The sequence below is a fragment of the Barbus barbus genome (genome assembly GCF_936440315.1).
Source record: "Barbus barbus genome assembly, chromosome: 21".
Classification (NCBI taxonomy): Eukaryota; Metazoa; Chordata; class Actinopteri; order Cypriniformes; family Cyprinidae; genus Barbus; species Barbus barbus.
The window spans coordinates 9,852,034-9,872,240 of record NC_136749.1 but is presented as its reverse complement, the minus strand read 5'-3'; the positions used below and the strand labels follow the sequence as shown (position 1 = coordinate 9,872,240).

The 20,207-nt window shown below is 39.6% G+C and overlaps 1 protein-coding gene across 3 annotated transcripts in view; it reads right to left on the bottom strand.

The window, feature by feature from the left end:
• The window catches only part of LOC306886978 (neurocalcin-delta A), a 52,401-nt gene that overhangs the window by 21,315 nt on the left and 10,879 nt on the right, over positions 1 to 20,207 (bottom strand). Inside the window, exon 1 of one of the 3 annotated variants that reach the window (XM_079444409.1) lies at positions 1,174 to 1,340. The exons of the other annotated variants lie outside the window; for them this stretch is intronic. The gene's annotated coding sequence lies outside the window, so the exon portion shown is untranslated. Of the gene's footprint in view, positions 1 to 1,173; positions 1,341 to 20,207 lie in introns of those variants that run through there. 3 annotated transcript variants of the gene reach the window in all.

Genomic DNA, 20,207 nt, shown 5'->3' with positions numbered 1-20,207 from the left:
CACCACCTACACACACACACACACACACACACACACACACACACAGATGCTGTAATAACAGGCAGGGCTGATAACACACAATAGCAGTTTTTGCGGCGAGGATAATCTCCTCCCACACACGTGGGCCGTGCTGAACAAGCTGCCAGCAGTGTCTCTCATCCCTACAGCCAGCAGGCCTCCAACGCAGGAGTGTGTTTTTCTTTGGTGCCATGTGTTTCTGAACTACCAGTAGGCCGTGTGTGCATGAGTGTGTGTATAGGAAATACTGCCACATCACTACAGGGATCCGATAACATCTAATAACTCATGTCTCACAACAGGAGTCAAGCCGAGCATGGGTCTGCTCCTCAGGTAGGTTGGTGCATTAAATTAGCTGCTGGTAAATCAGCTAGTGATGTATACGATGATCCTTCAAATTTGAAGTAAAAGTAGCTTTTGCTTTAGTCTGCTATTTTTGAATAAAGCCAACCGCTGAGCCTTCAAAAAAGCTCCAGCAATTAGCAATAAATGTTTTCTTCCTGCCATAGATCACCCTCCACCCACGTTCAATGCGACAGGGGGGATGGGGCTATTCTGGTATTCGGTGCAAGTGCGTCTCCTCAGAGAGAGCATTCTTAACGGACTCACTCACCCACATGCATGAGTTAAGCGAGGAGTGAAAGTGTGGGGGAAGGTGAAAATTAAAAGTTGGGGAAGAGTATAGGAAGAATTTGGACAGATTATGCCAGCTCCCTCATCTCTCAACCTTTCCCATGAGGCTCTCTAATGTAGCTGTTTCCGCTATGACAATATGACAAAATTCAGAGCTGGTGGTGTAATGATAACTGGACTATCTCACTCCAATTCATTCAGCCTACAAACCAACCGATAACAAGAGATGGATAGGATCTGAAAGGGCAGGGACACACTGGAGGAGACAATCTGTGTCCAGGGGAGTGAATGATAGAAAGGGAACGCTTAACTACATCCTTTCTCCTATTCATAGACTCCCAGTGCGCTGTTAGCGTGTGACGAAGTGAGAGAGCATGCAACAGCTGGGCACGAATAATCACACTGACATCTTGCACAGCCGAACCAAAATAACCTCACGTCTTCTGTCACATATCACATACTGAAATAATCAATAAAAACATTGGGCATTTCTACAAAAGAAACATAAGGAGTATGACTTACCTCTTTTTCTATTTCTATTTTTCCTCTGCTATCCACTGCCTTCAACAGTCCATAACCTGGCTATTTACACCTAACGATGAGGATGATGCTGGCAGCTAGCAGAGACCACCAAGACTAAGACTAAATGATTCTATTCAACAAGTCCTCAAGATTCCACAAAGCCCTATGCAGTCAAGAGTGGACCAAACTCTGGCAGCGTCCCTCCCCCGATGACGTCAACAGCCAGTCACGTGAGCTCATAGAAAGCAGAAGCGAGCTAGTGTTGCCCTGGCAACAGGCAGACAGTTCTATAGTGATTTCAATAGGTCATCTGTCAGAGCTGTGCTGAAAGAGACCCTCACAAAAACCACAGTCAAAATGAGCGAGTATTTTTGAAGAAAAGCTTCAGTGTAGACAGGAAGCTGCGTTCAACGGTGAAAAGAAACCACATGAAGTGCGCAACAGTATGCGAAATGTGAATCCACAACAATCATTAGATTGTAGCAGTGTAATGCGCTGCATGAAGAAGCGTTGAGATATGAAAAGCAGTGTTGTGGTGGAGTTTCCAGCAGTTTCAGACACACTTCCCTCAATCGTGGCAGGAACACTGGTGCCGAGTCAATGATTCCCATGAGACTTTGGACCCAGATTATTAACATTCACTGGTAATCAGAACCACAGAGGAAGGCAGAACATAAAGAGACTTCAGCTTCATGATGTCAACATTACAATCCCACTGCGTTACCAAATTCCCTGAGAACGAAAATCGTGTGAGGCAATGACAATTGGTATGTCATCAAATTCCTTAAACTGAAAGTGAACCTTTAACGGTTGTAATCCAGCTCAAAATCAGAAGAACTACAACTAGAGCTGCAACAACTAATTGATAAAACTAGGCAATCATCAAGTGCAGGCCATCACCCACCTCAGTATTTAACACTTTGTTTGTCATTAATGGTGAAAACCAAAAACAACAAATAAAAGATGAGCTCGGAATAATCACCAAATCACAAAGTGAAAATCACAAATAAAGCAACAGCACAAATAAAAGGCCGCTTAAAACACTTTTGAATGACAGAAACAGTAACACAAAAGTGAAAGAGTCAACCTAAAACATTTGCCTTTTAAAGGTGTGTATATTTAGTATTTATTTCAATTTGTATTTGTTTATAGTTTGAATGTGTCATTTTTTTCAGTTATTACACAAAATAACTCATTTCAAATAGGGTTTTCCCACATCTTCCATTGCTTGGACAAACAGAGAAGTCTAGATGCTGCTCCAAACTCATGCCACTGATTGACCCTTAAAATCTCACTTACTTAAACAAATTGCAATGCAGAGAGCCAGTTCTTAAATCAACCTACAAATTGCTTACGTAAAATACATTAAACAGGGATAGGAGATAGTATTTTAACATTGTTTAAATGTGCTGGAGCAATAAAGTTCTCCCAAACTTGATTTAGGGGAAGATTTGCAGGATTTAGAAACAAAAATATTGCTTTTTAGATATGAAGAGTGTAAAAAATAATGTGCTGGTCATAAAACTCCAGCACATTTTTCACTGTAATCATCATTCAGGGATGAAAAACCCAATTAAACTAACATTAGGTTGTAAGCAGTTTTGTGGTTACCCTTTCAACATAACTTGTTTGAAAACCAGGCAGCACATTTGATTTGTGTTGTCCAGAATCACACAAAATTCTTTGGGCTGCACGGTCCTGGCACCCATGGAGTAAGTCCTCGTCTCTGGATTCCTTTACAGACAGCGGAAAGAGAAGCACAGGGGTCTCTGGGTCACTATTTCAGGGTAAACCCGCCCACTTTCCAGCCCAAGAGTGTGGAAAAACTCTGCTTTCATGCAAGGGGTCTAATTTGAATACCATCTGGTGGCTAGTTGAATAGAGGTAACCAAGCCTCTAAAATGAGGCAAGAAAGGATGACAACAGAAAAAGGGCAAGGTCAGGAAATAAGAGCACCACGGGGGGAGAACTTTGGCACAAAGAGAGAGGGGGAGCATCCCCCAAAGGGCTGATGGGTAAACTAAGGGGGAGAGGATGCTTGTGAGAAACACGCAATGTTTGTTCAAGACCATACAAGGAAAAAATAAAAGTTATGTATGCCACAAACAATGGATACAAAAAGTATAGTGAAAAGAGATCTGCCTGCCACTATGGTCAGGAGCTTGTAAGACATCTCAAATGGGTATTTGCGAAGAAATGCCCACTGCTCGGATGCAAAGACTGCAGCTTGAAAGAGTTTGTTGATTATATCTTCATGAACAGAAAAAACAAAAGCTATAAGTGCGCATGTAAGATTGGCTGTTTGAAAGCATTTTGTAGAAACATGTGAGGACATGGACATGCGAGTTCTCATGCTTTCTTTGTGCCTGAATTAATTTTGAACTAGATTTTTCTTTGTCATTGTCTAATTTCAAATATTGTGGCTAATATTTGTGATCAATGCAAAGCAAAAATGTAATATGATATTAAAATATTTTAATTTCAGTCTGGAGGACAGAATTAAACAATTTCCCAAAGAACTAGGTTTTGGAAACCGACAAACAAAACATATACTTAGATACAATAGGTCTAACCCTCTGGATTCATACTAAAAGTCAAAATTAAGGCTGAGGGTGACATGTATTTAATGGCATATATTTGACAACATCACAGACAATTAAAAGGCCAAGTAAAATGTACTACAATGATTAAAAGTAAAATGACTATCTAATGGATTCTAGTTTTTAACAGGACAATAATAATACAAAAAAAAGTTAAATAATGCCTAGAAATATTTTGTGAAATGAAATTCGATGCATACCATACAGTATCTTCTTCCTGTGCAAGAACTCTTTTTTACTACCTTAGTCTTTGTGCTTTGCATAAACCATGAATGAATTTTAGTGTGGCGGAAGACAGGCTCTCTTACATTTGCCTGTCAAGATAACCCAGGAACGTTTGTCTTAAGTGTCACGGCAGAGCATTAGATAAGGCAGCCTCAAAGATACAGCAGCGCTTACTGAATTAAACAGCAGAACTGCTGCACATCACACACTCCAGCACAAAATAATCCTTTGGACTACAAGACTACCAGTAGAGTTTAGATTAATGGGATGTGGAGAAACTTATAGTCAGAAAGGAACAAATGACTTAAGAATAAAAATATCTAGCATTTCAAGTCTTATTCAGATGATTTAGCTTTAATTAATTTAACCTTTTTTCAGTTGTAACCTAAGAGTTTTGGAAGCAAACTCTTTTTTTTTTTTTTCAAAAGCATGAACACAACATTACATCCCAAGATGTTTCCTATTTTCTTTGCACAAGCACATTAAGACAGTGTCCTGCAAGAATGATCATTATCTAAGTAAGCAAATGGAGAAGGTAAATGGAGATCTGGGCACCTGGTTCAAACTAGACCATCTATCAAAGGCATTCTGTTATTGGAAAACCAATAAAAATAAAACAAAACAAAAACAAACAAACGAAAAGTCAACAAAAAAAAAAACAACAACAATGGAAAACCAAAACCTACATTTGGCTAATAAACAGGGATTCATTCTTCCATACAACAGAAACAAAGCTGGTGGCTTAGTAAACTGATCAATATTGCAGAATACAAGGTTTCTCTTCCATTCTGGCACCAAGTTCAACTGAGTGAATTGTGTTAACTGAAAGAGAAGGAAACAGAGTTTAACTATGTGCAGTTTGTGGATTACAATTGTGGTTAATGGATCAACAATCATTAAGACTGAGTATGATTTATTAGTTGGGGGGGGGGGGGGGGGGTACAATATTGAGAGATGAGCTCATTGGTCAGGGTTAGTGTCATCTCAGAGCAAGGGAACAGGAAGTAGAAATCAGCATTAAAAACTTTGCACATTGCAATTGTGCTAGATACAGTGAATGTTTGAATTAACTTTACCCCCCTGATAACAGACTTATCAGTAAACATGACTGAATAGATATACAAAGGAAGCACTGTTGCAAAAAGGGGAAATTAGCAGAGAACCTAACAAACAGACCATTTTTAGGCATCCACCAGCCCTGAAAAGATTTTCATAATATTACTGCACAGACACAGAAGGTGTGATGACACTTTGAGAACGCATTTACTGTATGTAACAATTTCCATATAAAAATCAAACTTGAACAGAATATAAGCATTCAGGAAGTTAAACATAGGTACACATAGGGCTGGGCGATTTTGCCTAAAAAAAAAATCTTTGATTTTTAAAGAAAAATTCGAGTTTCGATTCAATTTTCGATTTTTTTTTTTCCAATGCACTTAAAAAATTACTGCAGGCATCAGATATAGTGTCAAAAGTGCAACTTTATTGCTATGATTGTCCTCAAGAGTTAAAATGCATAGAATCCCAAAACAAAAAGTAAATGAGGCTCTGTCATTCAACAATTTCAAGCTTTAACCCAGGTTTAAGCAAAAGTGCAACAACTTCACAGTAGCTTAAATTTTCTGTTCAAGAAATCAGATAATTACAAATTTTGTAACATATAACATTACAATTAAAAAAATAAACTCTTCTCAGTATAGTGTGAATATAAAAAATGAAATATGCCTGTGGCAGACATATAGCCTGCTCAAAGAGTGAACAAATGTAAACTTTTATCTATAACAACAAAACACGTGCTTGTTAGATCTCTGAAAGATGCTGCGCAGAGTCCAACTAGTGTTGATGTAGTGAACCGTCAGACTCAGATATGGCTGCATCGTCCGTTGTGGCTGAGTAAAACTGCATCTCCTACAGCTCACTGCGGATCTTTTCCCGAGTTGTATTATACAGGTGAGGCAGCGCTACATCGGCGAAATACTTGCAACTGGGGACAACGTACCTCGCATCTAATACTTTCAGCATGTGATTAAAGCCTCGCTTTTCGACAGATAAATTGGCAGCATGTTTGTGGCAATATAACACGTGATCGCCTCTGTAATCGCTTTCCATCGCGCTCCGTTCTTATCATTTTATGGCCCTTTCACACAGGACGCGGCATGCGCTGCGCCTGCCGCTGGGTTCAGCGCAGCCCTTCGCTATGCTCGCCAGAGCGAAGTAGGCGGAGTTTTCAAAATGTTTAGGGGGAGTACTATACGTCTAGTCATTGGATTGTTGTTCCACCTTTCGGTCAGCAGCAAAACATGTGTCTGTCCCGTGCTAAGAAGCGAGCGATAGCAGTAGCCCTGCTAGTAATAAGAAGAAAGAGAGCAGCAAGAAAGAAGAGGCTGTGGGTGCATGAAACCCTGAGGTCCCTGGACGACCGCAAACTTGTATGGTATAGCTCTGGAAATTCAGACACACAGAGAATCAGCTGTTCATCCATTTTGAGTTCGGCGCTTGTTTGGATGCCCCGTTTCTATTGGCCGCGCGGGGAAACGTCACAGAGCGCAGCGGCAAAAGTTGAACTATTTTGAACACTGACCGCGGCGCGCGCGCAAGCTCGCCGCTGGTGCGCTCCGCTGCGCGTGCGCTTTGGTCGGAGCAGCAACTAACCGCCCTCGCGCAGCGCAAGCCATTGAAATGAATGGGTTTCATAGCGCAGCGCATGCCGCGTCCTGTGTGAAAGGGCCGCGGGGCGGGGGCTGGCTCATATCGCGCTACGGTAACCCACAAGGACGAAACGTGGAAAAGTCCGAAAAAACTATTGTGGCAAAAAACTCGAGTTTGCAAAATAAAAATCGTTTCAAACTACAAAATCGATAAATCGATTTTTTGCCCAGCCCTAGGTACACATGGTACAAAGTCCCTTTAAAGCAATTATAGTATAGGCATAAAAGTACAACTCTTCTCTACTTATATGTGAAGAGTAGGGCTGGGTATCGTTCAAAAATGTTCGATATCGATACTGATACCTTGAGTTCGATACCGGTTCCTGAACGATACTTTTTTCGATACCAATTTTATGAAATCAATTTTAACAAGATTACATTATCTCAAAAAACTTTGGTTTTATTTTTTTCAGCTTGTTGACATGTATACAGACTCAAAGACTCATCTCCTGAGCCACTGCACAAAGGAACAAAATATAGCCAACACAATAAATCAGTACAAATAATTTTAATAAAGCTCAAATAGTTGTCAGTTTACACTAGTGCGTGCTCGTTTTAAAACGCATAGCTCAGACAGAATCATCATTTCTATTCATTTATTCTAGGTTGTTAAAGACTTCAAGAAATTTAAAATCTTTATCCACTTTCATAAGTGGATGTTTTATTTTCTTTCACAATATGTTTTATTGTTATTAAATTATGTGTTGTTGTATATCTAATTTTTTGAATGCATAAAAACTACTTAGTTTATTCAAATTTATTCTTAAAACAGCCTAATGAAATGTTTTCTTTTTCCTCAGAAATTCTGTGTTCTGTATCTGGTTTTCAAATGAAGGCATAAAACATTCATTTAATTTTTCTTTTAAATTATTGAAAATAAAACTTTATTTATTTTGGCAAACAAAATTTTATTATTAAAATTAAAACATGGAATAAATGTTGTGTGATCATTAATTAAAAAATAAGAGTTTTAATCATTTTAATAGTAGCCTAGTAGTAGCAGTATGTACACTCTGCTGAACAATATGAATTTATTTCTGCCGCAGTGTCGGCAGAAATAAAACCGAACTTTTATTTTGAAGTTAAACCGAACTTGTATTTTGACGGGTTTCCGGGAATACCGTTACGGTTCTGTGTGTATATGATATGACGCAAGTTTTACTCAAATCAAATGGTAAAATGCTCATGAAGTGACTCTCAGAGCAGTTCTGGAGCTGTTGTTCATGTGTTTATGTCCTCATTTAGTGAGACGGCAGACGCTGAAATGTCACGCGAGCTTCAGTCTGTGTCAAGTAAGCGAAACTGCGCGATATAGAGAGCAGATTGCTCCGTACGCTTTCGAATTGCTCTCGCGGATGTCAAACATTGATCAATCAGCACCGCATCACTTCTAGTCAAACAAATCTAGTGCTGCAGGCTTATTGGCTCACTGACGGTGATGAGATTAACCCCTTAGGTATCGAAATTTGGTACCGAACGACAAGACGTTTTTCGATACTCGGTGGTATCGAGGCAATTCGGTCGGTGCCTAAAAAGTATCGAACTCGATACCCAGCCCTAGTGAAGAGACAAATCAAGCAGGTTTCAATAATAGACAATAGCAATGAAATCTGACAACAATGGCATTATAGAGCATGATACTATAGCAAAAATCTCACACACAAAAAGTATTTTTCAGACTGGTTCACCCAATGTGCTTTTACATTCTAGGAGTAAGCAAAGAGACAATGGCTCTATTAAAAACAAAATTGGGTTTAACTGAATAGAGGGACTTGCACTCTCTCAGCCACCATTTTAAAACACAACAATTAGTTTAGTGGTTCCTCTTCTTCCCCTCCTCACAAGAGGATGTCATATCACATACAGTATAAGAAGTGAAATTGTGGGTATAAAGTGCATAGGTTACAGCTTAAAGTGTCCCTATTATAGGTTATGAAAGGTTCATATTTTTGTTTTGGGAGTCCCCAACAACAGGTTGACATGCATGCAAGGTCAAAAAACACTTTCATTTTCTTATATGCATTTATTTTTACCTTATTTGCTCTACGACTCCCAAACGATTCACTCAGCGATTAATTTTTCCAAACCCCTCCCTATGCATGACGCTAATCTGTGGTGATTGGTCGATTTCATTTAAAGCAGTGAGCGTGAGCTTTTAACGCTCCAAAAAAGCAGCACCTAGTGGCAAAGAATGAATCTGCATTTTCATTCAGACCAACGCAAAAAAGTTTTCCCAGGTCTGCGCAACAAGTGGGCGGGAAATATGCTAATGTTTCATGTTGACGTCAACATGAAACGGCTTGGGATTCGTTTTAAAAACGACTCGTTTCAATGATTTAGAGTCGACTCTTTCTTTTGAGAGACAATAACTTTATACACTGTGCACTTTCAGATTTAAAACTTTGCAAGATGTTTTCATTCACACAGAGCTGTGTTTCACACTGGTTGAAAGGTCATTTAAAAAAATCCATAATAGGGGCACTTTAAGGCTTTAGAGCAGGGGTGTCCAAACCTGTACTGGCGGGCTACTGTTCTGCAAAGTTTAGCTCCAGCCCTAATAAAACACACCTGAACCAGCTAAACAGTCAGACTCACTAGAAACTTCTAGACAAGTGTGTTGGAGATGGTTGGAGCTAAAATCTAGCATTTGGCCCTCCAGGAGCAGGACTAGACACCCCTGCTTTAGAGCATCAGTGATCTATTTATACTCCCCTCAAAAGGACACATGCTCCAACCTGAAGCTTTCACATGCACCACTCAAAAAAAAATAAAAAGTGCAGATGTTTCCTCAGGTGACAGCCACAAACTCTTTGACGCTACTGGTCTTCACACCACACCATTCTCATTCAGTCATAGGTTTACCATACATAATCTAGTTTTCCACTGGAGCGGTTTCCTTGTATCCTATGCACTTAACAGAATTTCCACACAAATGCTCTTTACACTCACTGAACTAACCTTGAAAATGTATAACTGAAATGGAAAACTGAATATTAAAGCTACATGCAAACCGTTATTGAATCCCTGTTTCTTCAGACTACATGAGCACGTTATGACCACTATCAGAGCACTGAGTATTAATTCTGTGTGACCCATAACAATGTCTATTAATAGCAAGCTTGTCCATGAAACTTTGGCCTCTAGTGTGATGAACACGAATGGAAACAGGCCATTGTACAAGTCCCTCTTAGTTACCAAACAGACCATGCAAAACAGAACACAACCACTATTTGCAGAGCCCTTTAAAGTGGTTTGCCATGATATTTCACTTGAAGAAAATTAAAAAGACATGCCAACAGACCAACTAAACGACACTCGAAGCCAATGCTGTAAAGGCTGTATAATACAAAAATATACAGCAACTTTTGCTTTCTCTCATATTGGTTGTTTCCCCCAAAATGTTGCTAGATGTAGTGTTGTCACGATACTGGAATTTCTAACTTCGATACGATACCTTGAAAAATATCGATATTCGATACCATTTTCGATACCATGGACAAAAAAACTGCCACAATATTAAGGGGGTAATTTTTTTAATTTAAAGATAAATGTAACAAGTCGAGAACATGCGGTATATTTTACATGAACAAAAAATGTCTTGAGGTACTGCATTTGTTGATTTATTTATTAATCTTAGTTAAATGTTAATTGAAACTAACGTTTACTAATATATTTACTAATTAAAATCCAAAGTTCTATTTGTTGATATTCTCATTTGCTTCATAATCAAAATATTTCCAGATATAGGGCCCTATGAAATCCGTTTTATTTTTCCCCAAATTCCGTTTTATTTTTTTCTACATTCAATTTTTTCCATTTAAATTTTTCTGGATTCCGTTTTTTTCTGTTTGAATTTTTCTGGACTCTTTTTTTTTTAAATGGTCAAATTAAATGCTATTAATCTAAAAGCATGTCTAATTCATTAAAATCATGAAAATTATACAATTTAACATTTAATTTATTAAAAGTGTAACAAAAATGACACGTTTAGGGCCGTATGAAATGTTTTATTTTTTTCTCACCTTATGTTTTGTTACCAAATTCTGTGTTTTAGCATGTCTATTATTTGAATGCATACAAACAATTTTTATTTATTCTTACAGTAGCCTTATGAAATGTGTTTTCCCCCTCAGAAATTCTGTGTTGTGTATTTAAATTTTACTGGATATCAGATGAAGGCATAAAACAATTTTAATTCATTTATATTTGAATGAATGAAAATTAAACATTTACATTTTTGGCAAATGAAGGGGATTTACTATTAAAATAAAAATATTTTATGATTATTTATTTCAAAAAAATTAACAGTAGTAGTAAGTAGTAGTATTATGCACATTCTACTAAATAATAGTAATATAGCCTATTTCTGGCACACGGTCTTTAATAGGCTAAGTTAAACTGAACTTTTATTTTGACGGGTTGCCGTGAATACCTTTAAAGTTCTGTGTGTGTATGATATGACGCTAGTTTTACTCAAATTAAATGGTAAAATGCTCGTAAAGTGCCTTTCAGATCAGTTCTGGAGATATTGTTGATGTATTTATGTCCTCATTGAGACGGCAGACGCTGAAATCACCGCGAGCGCCACATTAGTAAACACAACCGCACGTGCAGCACATTCACACCGAGACGCGCAGAACATGCAGGATTCATATTTAAATCCACTTTTGCAGCTTAATATTTACAGATACTAGTCCATATCGCGATTTGATTTAAGTGTAATGACCTACTTTTGATTAATTCATCCAAACTTTGACAAATTCCGTGACATTCCGCGTTAAACTGTAAATTCCGTTTTTATGACTGGATTCCGTGCGCGTTCTCTGCATCACGGAGATCATAGATTCCTACAGATAGCGCTCCTGCTGTGTTCTTTAACAACCAGAGCAGTCATCTTTCTATTCACTTCACTTTTGCTATTTAACCAGAGCGAAGGAGACGAGTGCGGTCACGTGTGGTGCTTGTCCACGCGCCTTTGGAGAGAAGTGAAAGTGACAGCTCGGCTAGTATCGGTGTATCGATACTTCGGGAAATTAACATTGGTACCGTTCAGATATTTCAGTATCGATATTTATCGAAATATCGATATTTTTGACAACACTAGCTAGATGTGCACACACCCACATCTAATCAACCAGAGGTCACTGATGCTGGCATTGCAGGAAGTAACAAGCTCTCACTGAAAATGATTTTATAAATTTGCTCTGTCGCTGCATGTGTGAATGGGACTTCAGATATTCCAAACAGAAATCCAAATGCTTTTAGGCCAGTGTCTTCAATTACTCTCAAAATGGTTTACAGAACAGGGACAAAAACAGTAAAACAACAGACACTATAGATGAAAAAAAAACTGATTGTGCCACAGTTTAAAAAATGCATATGTGATACTAATTTATGAACTGCAACATGAAGACTTCAGCAACTGCAGCTCAAAATATGCTGCCAACCTCCACTTGATCTGCTGAGACCATCACAGCATTCAAGAAATGGATGAAGACTTGCCTCCTCTGCAAGCACTTTACTAATCCACAAGCATAAAAAAAAAATCAGTTTCTATAACTCAAATTTATATTTTGAAAAAAAAAAAAAAAACATATCCTTTCTCTTGTGCATTTCTCCTCTGCTCTTGTGTACTAACCTAGCTTACACTTAAAACTCAGAATTGTGTACTATGACTATTGCTGGCCCTTCTGACAAATTGCTTGAATCTTTTCTAATTTGTTAGTCCCTCTGGATAAAAGTCTCCACTAAAGTAATCAAAATAAATGTTCAGGAAGCAATGGCATCACTGTATGTGACGCCAATAGATGTCCTAAAGCTTGCGTAACAAGACAGCCATGCCTCATTTGTTGAGTTCTGGGAATTGCCCAGTGATGCCTTATTTTCATTTACGTTTCTCAATCTTCACTTTAATCACACATTCGCCATCAAAGGAATTCAGCATGGCATAAAAGCTCAACCATATCTGCATCATTTGCATTTTCAGGTATAAAAAAACTATTGCTTATTACAGCAAGGCAACATGGAAAACCTTAAGTTATTTCCACATCGCTCAAATATAGTAGCAATATCTTTGCTAATGTGTGTCCAAAAGATATCGCTACTACACTGAACAATATTATAAACGCAACACTTTTGTTTTTGCCCCCATTTTTCATGAGAAAGATCTAAGACTTTTTCTATGTACACAAAAGGCCTATTTCTCTCAAATATTGTTCACAAATCTGTCTAAATCTGTGTTAGTGAGCACTTCTCCTTAGCCGAGATAATCCATCCACGTCACAGGTGTGGCATATCAAAACTAGACAGCATGATTATTGCACAGATGTGCCTTAGGCTGGCCACAATAAAAGGCCACTCTAAAATGTGCAGTTTTACTGTATTGGGGGGGGGGGGGGGGGCCGTTTGTGACCATTTTCCTCACGCAGTGCAACACACCTCTTTCGCATAGAGTTGATCAGATTGTCCACTCCCCTTCAATGGCTGTGCGACGTTGCTGGATATTGGCAGGAACTGGAACACGCTGTCGTATACGCCGATCCAGAGCATCCCAAACATGCTCAATGGGTGACATGTCCGGTGAGTATGCTGGCCATGCAAGAACTGGGATGTTTTCAGCTTCCAGTAATTGTGTACAGATCCTTGCAACATGGGGCCGTGCATTATCATGCTGCAACATGAGGTGATGGTCGTGGATGAATGGCACAACAATGGGCCTCAAGATCTCATCACAGTATCTCTGTGCATTAAAAATGCCATCAATAAAATGCACCCGTGTTCGTTGTCCATAACATACGCCTGCCCATACCATAACCTCACCGCCACCATGGGCCACTAGATCCACAACATTGACATCAGCAAACCGCTCACCCACACGACGCCATACACGCTGTCTGCCATCTGCCCTGTACAGTGAAAACTGGGATTCATCCGTGAAGAGAACACCTCTCCAAAGTGCCAGACGCCATCGAATGTGAGCATTTGCCCACTCAAGTCATTTACGATGACGAACTGCAGTCAGGTCAAGACCCCGATGAGGACGACAAGCATGCAGAAATTCTTTGGTTATGCAAACCGATTGCTGCAGCAGCTGTCCAGGTGGCTGGTTGCAGGCAATCTTGAAGGTGAAGATGCTGGATGTGGAGGTCCTGGGCTGGTGTGGTTACACGTGGTCTACGGTTGTGATGTACTGCCAAATTATCTGAAACGCCTTTGGAGACGGCTTATGGTAGAGAAATGAACATTCAATTCATGGGCAACAGCTCTGGTGGACATTCCTGCAGTCAGCATGCCAATTGCACGCTCCCTCAAAGCTTGCAACATCTGTGGCATTGTGCTGTGTGATAAAACTGCACATTCTAGAGTGGCCTTTTATTGTGACCAGCCTAAGGCACACCTGTGCAATAATCATGCTGTCTAATCAGTAGGGCTGTGTATTGGCAAGAATCTGGCGATACGATACGTATCACGATACAGGGGTTGTTACGATATATTACGATACATTGCGATGCTATAAGCAAGGTGATATATTGGGATATTTCTTATTTTAGGAATAGGATATGTTTTTAGGAAAGCTGTCATTAAGAGCACACCACAATATGCAAACCTTAGCAATAAATAAAAAAAATAAAATAAAAAACCAGAACACACTGGAATCTGCATTTGCAATAATCAGTCCCTATAACATTCAACATTATTGAACCACTTTTTGTGCAGTACGAGTCAAGGGGGAAAAATTTAAGTGCTTGCAGGATTCTTTAGTTAAATGCATGTATAAAATGTATTTTATAAAAAACGCCATATATATTTTAGACCCTGCTTTGAAGGTTCACAGTTTAAGTTTACAATTGTAATATACAATATCATAACATTTTGATCTAAACAAAAAATTACATCTGCTTAGTATTAATGAAAAATAAAGTGCTTGGAGGATTCTTAAAGAAAACAAAACAATTGTAAAACAATAAAACAAATACAGATGTTAAACATTCTCAGAACATTTCAACTTGGATTTCACAGGTTTTTCAGTTTGTATTTATGTTCCGCATGGAATCGCCGAGACCACGACGCGAGCACTGCCCCAACTGCACAAAATGCCCCCAACACGAGAGAAAGCTGCAGGTGCGCAGCGACACTGCCGCCTGCCCGCCGCGCCTTGCGCGAAGGCTCTTCAACACGGGACACGGCAAGTGGCAGAACAGAGGTGGCGCTCGCGCAGGGGTCCTGGGGTGGACATTACCACAAAAGCCCAAATCACGCCACACTTCACTTTCAACTAAAATGGCTTGAGGTCCAGTAATGAATCCTCCCGACCAGCCGAGGTCCGGACAATTCTAAAAAACAATTGATCCAGGGTATATGCAAGGTATTTAAGCTTAATTTCAAGACTTTTAAAAGACCTTTTTTAAGACCTGCACAAAAATAAAATAAGATAAAATGTCTGTAAAAAGCATGACTTGCAGTTCAGATGCAGGTTTTCACAAAAACAATCAAGTATTATATTAAATAAATATATTTTACTGCCTTAATTGTTTACATTTTACAACACATTATCTTCTTGTTGATCCACCAGTCCACATTTACAACTCGTGTTTGCTGCTTAAAATCATGGGTTGTTTTCACATTGATCTTTGACAACAGCAGACGTACGGGCTGATTGAAAATGGTGGCGCTTTCGGAATGGCAGTACGCAAGCCCAAGAGACAGACTCCACAAAGCAGCGCAGCAGCTGAATCTGAAAAGTGCAGCGGTCATATTTATTGAATGAATAGCCCTTTTAAGTTTAATCACAATTCTTGTCTTTCAGTCCCCACATTTAAGACCTCCTGAAATCATAATTAAGGCTTTCTTGTGCCATTTAAGACTTTTTAAGGATCTGTCAACTTTCCTAATTTTTGAAAATGCCATCGTTTTTCACTCACTGAAAGTTTCATCTGTCCGTGCGCATGCGGCGCACTGCTCTTTGCTCTCATCACTGCACCCAAATGGCTCTAGAGCTGACCTTGATGTGCTTAATATAAATTTGATTTATTAAATTAGCGTTTGGTATTTATTGATTTCATTATGTCAAAAGCCTTCACGAATTCGGACCGGAGTCTGCCAGTTGGCGACCCCACTACCACTACCGTAAAGACTACAAAAGCTGCGTCGGTTGAAATAGAAGCGCCCCGTCAGGTTTAAATCTTAACCTTCTGTTTTGGCTGTAGACGGGTCCGTATGGGAAGGCTTTTGGGTCCGGACCAGGACCGCGGTCCGCCTGTTATACCCCTTTTCCACCAAGGCAGTTCCAGTGCTGGTTCGGAGCCAGAGCCTAGTTTCAAACCAGTTCTTTGTTTTTCGACACCCAAAGCACCAGCTCCGAACCAGAAAAAGCGGTTCCTAAGTAGCACCAAAGCATTGCTGGGCTAGAAAGAAGAACCGCTTGCGTCAGGGGCTGGGGGTGGGGTTACCGTGACCAACAAGACGAACAGAAACTTGGACCGCCATATTTGAAATAGCAGCTAAATGCTAACATGTTTGATTCACCATGTTTGGAAGCCGATGTAGGTTCGCAAAGCCATGAACATCAATAGCAACGCAACATCCGCCATTGCTGATAGTTTGTTTAGGCTTGTCCCGGGATGGATCGGCGCTGCGCGGACCGTTCGATGCGAGGCATATCGGGGTGCTGCGGGAGCGACTGGAAAGCAGACGGCTCTTTATGCTTTAGGATCGCTCTCGCGGTGCTTCAGTGTGTTGTGTGCCGATCGATCGATCTGCGTGGCGCTGATGCTTTGTACAGATGCCTGTTGTGCCGCGCTAGTGAACCGAAACATGAAACGTATTCAGTGACGTAAGACCTTGCTCTGTATTGGCTCTCTAGCCTGTGGAAAAGCAACCGGTTCTTAAAGCGCTCGCCAGTCGAACCAACTAAGAACCGGCTATAGCACTGGCTCTGAACTAGCACCTGGAACTGCTTTGGTGGAAAAGGGGTATTAGTGACCTATGGTCTAAATGGTATAAATTAATAATATGCTAACATTTGTGCTGGATCGATTTCCATTACTATAAAGAACGAATTACATAATTTTTGTACTGATATTTGGCCTACATGCAAGCATACCCACAACAGACATGCATGCGGTGTTACAGAATGAACCGTTGCGTGCCCATCTCCTTGGACACCTGCTACGGAGATATGGGTGACTGTTGAGGTATGCAGGTTGTACAGTCGTGGATGCACACAGGTTTATATGAATGTGTGTGGGCAGCTGCACTCCTACGAGTGTTTCAGTTCTCTTCCTCACGGCAGAGACGACTGTCACGACTTTGCCCACTCATACAGCAAAACCTCCCATTTCATATAGACAAGCAGGGAGGGAAGCAGAGATGCACTAGATGTATTACAGTGTTGCTGTTCACCATGTGGAGTCTAACCAACCCCCCTCCACCACTGTACCTTACCCAGAGTGCAGCTGGTCACGAAACAATGAAAGAATGAGTGATTCATCCCTCTGCAGTGGTTCTGTTCTGTCAACAGAGCCGCGTGGGTGATGCCTCTTACGATTCAATTTAGATGAATGCACACGGACAGGCATGTTAAAAACTGCCAATGACTTCTGGATTTGAACATCTTGAGTGCTTGTCAATCCGTCTTAAACTATGCCCACACATGGCAAATCATTTTGAGAGTTTTTTCTCAATGTCATTTGCCTCTGTAAGTGAAATTCTGGAGTTCTTACGCCTGGTTTACAAATTTGCAGTACATAAACAGTGCATGCACCATTGTGCTTTCACATAAAATGCATTTACAGTGCACTACTGATCAGTGGCTTGATGCGTCACATTTTAATCAGTGGAATATAGGCTTTAAAGCAAAATGTGTTTATGGAGGTTTGATATTTGAGAGAGATTTCTACACCTTTGAGGCTAATGTGATTTTTGACATACATTTTAGGCTTCTCTTGCCAATTGCTTGTTTCTAAAAAACAATTTCTCTCTACAGGAAAAAAACATGACTGGATGGACTAAACCATGACAAATTGATGATGAAAGAATGAAGTATGAGTGCAAAAGGGGGTGCGAGTATGCGAGCCAATGTATTTGGCATTAATGGAGGAAAAGCATCAAGTACTTTTAAAATGTGGGAGTAAAGAGAAGCTGTGGTTTCATCATAACGGACGAGGTTGGACGAGGCCTGTGTTGCAGGCCAGCGTTTCTTTGTCAGGTCTTCCATAACAGCTCTGCAGCTTTAAATGGTACTTCCCTATAAAAAATTCTTACAACAAGACCTATTTTCTAGATATTTGATAGTATTCAAAACTGGTTTAACAGGTTGATCACATGCAGTAAGATTATATTTTGTTTTATAAGGAAACATTTTACAAATCAGCCTATGGTTTGCTGCCACCCACTACTAGAATCCAAAACTTACTCCTGAATTTTAGAGTTAAATCAGTGTAGCTAATACAAGTATAAAATCTATTTCAAGTAGCAGACTCTGAGCGCCATCTGAGTGTAGTGACCTTTGTCAAAAACACGCTTCTGTTATGCTCCAGGACTTCAGGAGGGTAAAGCTAGAACCTGTCATAAGCGGAATGTGAAGCCAAGGCTGTCAGCACCACTTAGTTACCCCTCTCAACTCTGTCTCAACAGTACGTCACGCTAGCTGTCACCACACTGCTGGTTTCGCCCATCCCAGAGTAACAGTGAAAAGGCCAGCTTTAATCAACACAGCTGAAATCGATCTTAAGTTACACTCTATCAAACTTTTTGTGAACACACATTATGTAACTTAGAAATCTCTTACTGCTGAGAGAGTCCAAAAAATGAAAAACACTTAGAAAACATTTTAAGGGAAAGCTGCCAAAGCTATTAACATTTCATACCACAGACTCTTTCAGCTCAGTTTCACATCACTCTAGTAAATTCTGCATCAGGAATGTGCAAAAATAATGAAACTGTAGTGCATTCTAATCCATGTCTACACAACTCTTATTTGTGCTGGAGACAAAGTATGTGTTAGGACTGCACCATCAATTCACACAATAATCACAATTATGCTGTTGTGATTAACTGGAAAAAAAACCCAAAAAACATACTGGACTCTAAACTACTGTACACTTTGCATCTATTTCCCATTCCATTAATGGCCAATCAGGGATTTTTAAAGGGCTAGTTCACCCCAAAAATGAAAATTCTGTCATCATTTACTCATAATAATGTTATTCAATAAAGGGGAAAAGATTATGAATTAATATTTAAAAAACAAAATTATTTATGTTCCTTAAGTCTTGTTAAATTATAAAACTGAACAGCATTTTTGGTTGAACAAACTTTTTAAATGACTCCAAAAGTCAATTAGTAACATCTAACACTAATAAGAGAAGTTTAAACTGTCTGTTTCACTGATGCACATTTTAGGTTTTACTTCCATGCGTCGTGGAAGAAACATCACCTGACACAAAAAATCATTACCTTATGGGCCTGTTTACACCTGGTCACTTCATGTATTTTCTCTGATCAGATATTATCTGACTTGTTAAAACTCTTCCATCTACACCTGGCCACGTAAAGGTGTCTCCGCAAAACGGGTACAAAACAGATTTTCAATTCCCATATAATATGCAAATTTAACAGAGTTCAAGTCAACAAAAGTGACATATGTGCTGCATTTTATTCATCATAAGTTCATTTCAAAGTCTTGAAAGCATTTCAAAGGCCATTTACACTTGGTCTTTTCATGAACGGATAGCTAATCGATCAGAGAAAACGCATGAAGTGACCAGGTGTAAACAGGCCTTGTGTGTCGGGAAAAAAACTTGTCTTTAAAAAAAAAAAAAAAGATTTATTTTTGCCATCTTGCCTTTAGCGAAAAGAAAGAGAGAGGGGGGCGGGGTGGATGGGTAAAGGTCTTTGAGTCTGGATTCGAACTCGGGACGCCCATAGTGCAACGGTGCTGTATGTCTACAGTTTGGTCCAATTAATTCTTACCTCAACAGATAAAAGAAAATAATATAATAATCATAATATAACCGCGTTATTTAAGTGATGTAGCTACCAAAGTCCTTTCCATACACACACCGCCATTAAACCTTTGTTGACACTAAATACCATCATTAAATGTTCTATTCTATATCAGTTATTTAATCACGCAGTCCAAACACTCTTGACGTAGTATGAAAAAGTGTCAGTACTGAAAGCATTCCACCACACATTCCATCCACATAATATCCAAAGACATCAAGCCCAGGTTCTGCCAATAGTCAACGTCATGCGCTGCAGTGATTGATTGGTTTCAGCGTGTAGGCAGCGCTCTGGTGGCATGTGTCTGCTCACAGAGTTTGTGCTTAGGCTGAGTTGTTATACAATATTTGTTATTTACTTCGTTTCAGCCGACCACCTGGAGAATAATGACATTTACAGACATCATTAATCAAGAAATGACGGCATCAGCTCAAGGCTTTGATAAAACATTATCGACGGATGGCTGTCTGTATGCCTCCCACAGAGCTGGGCA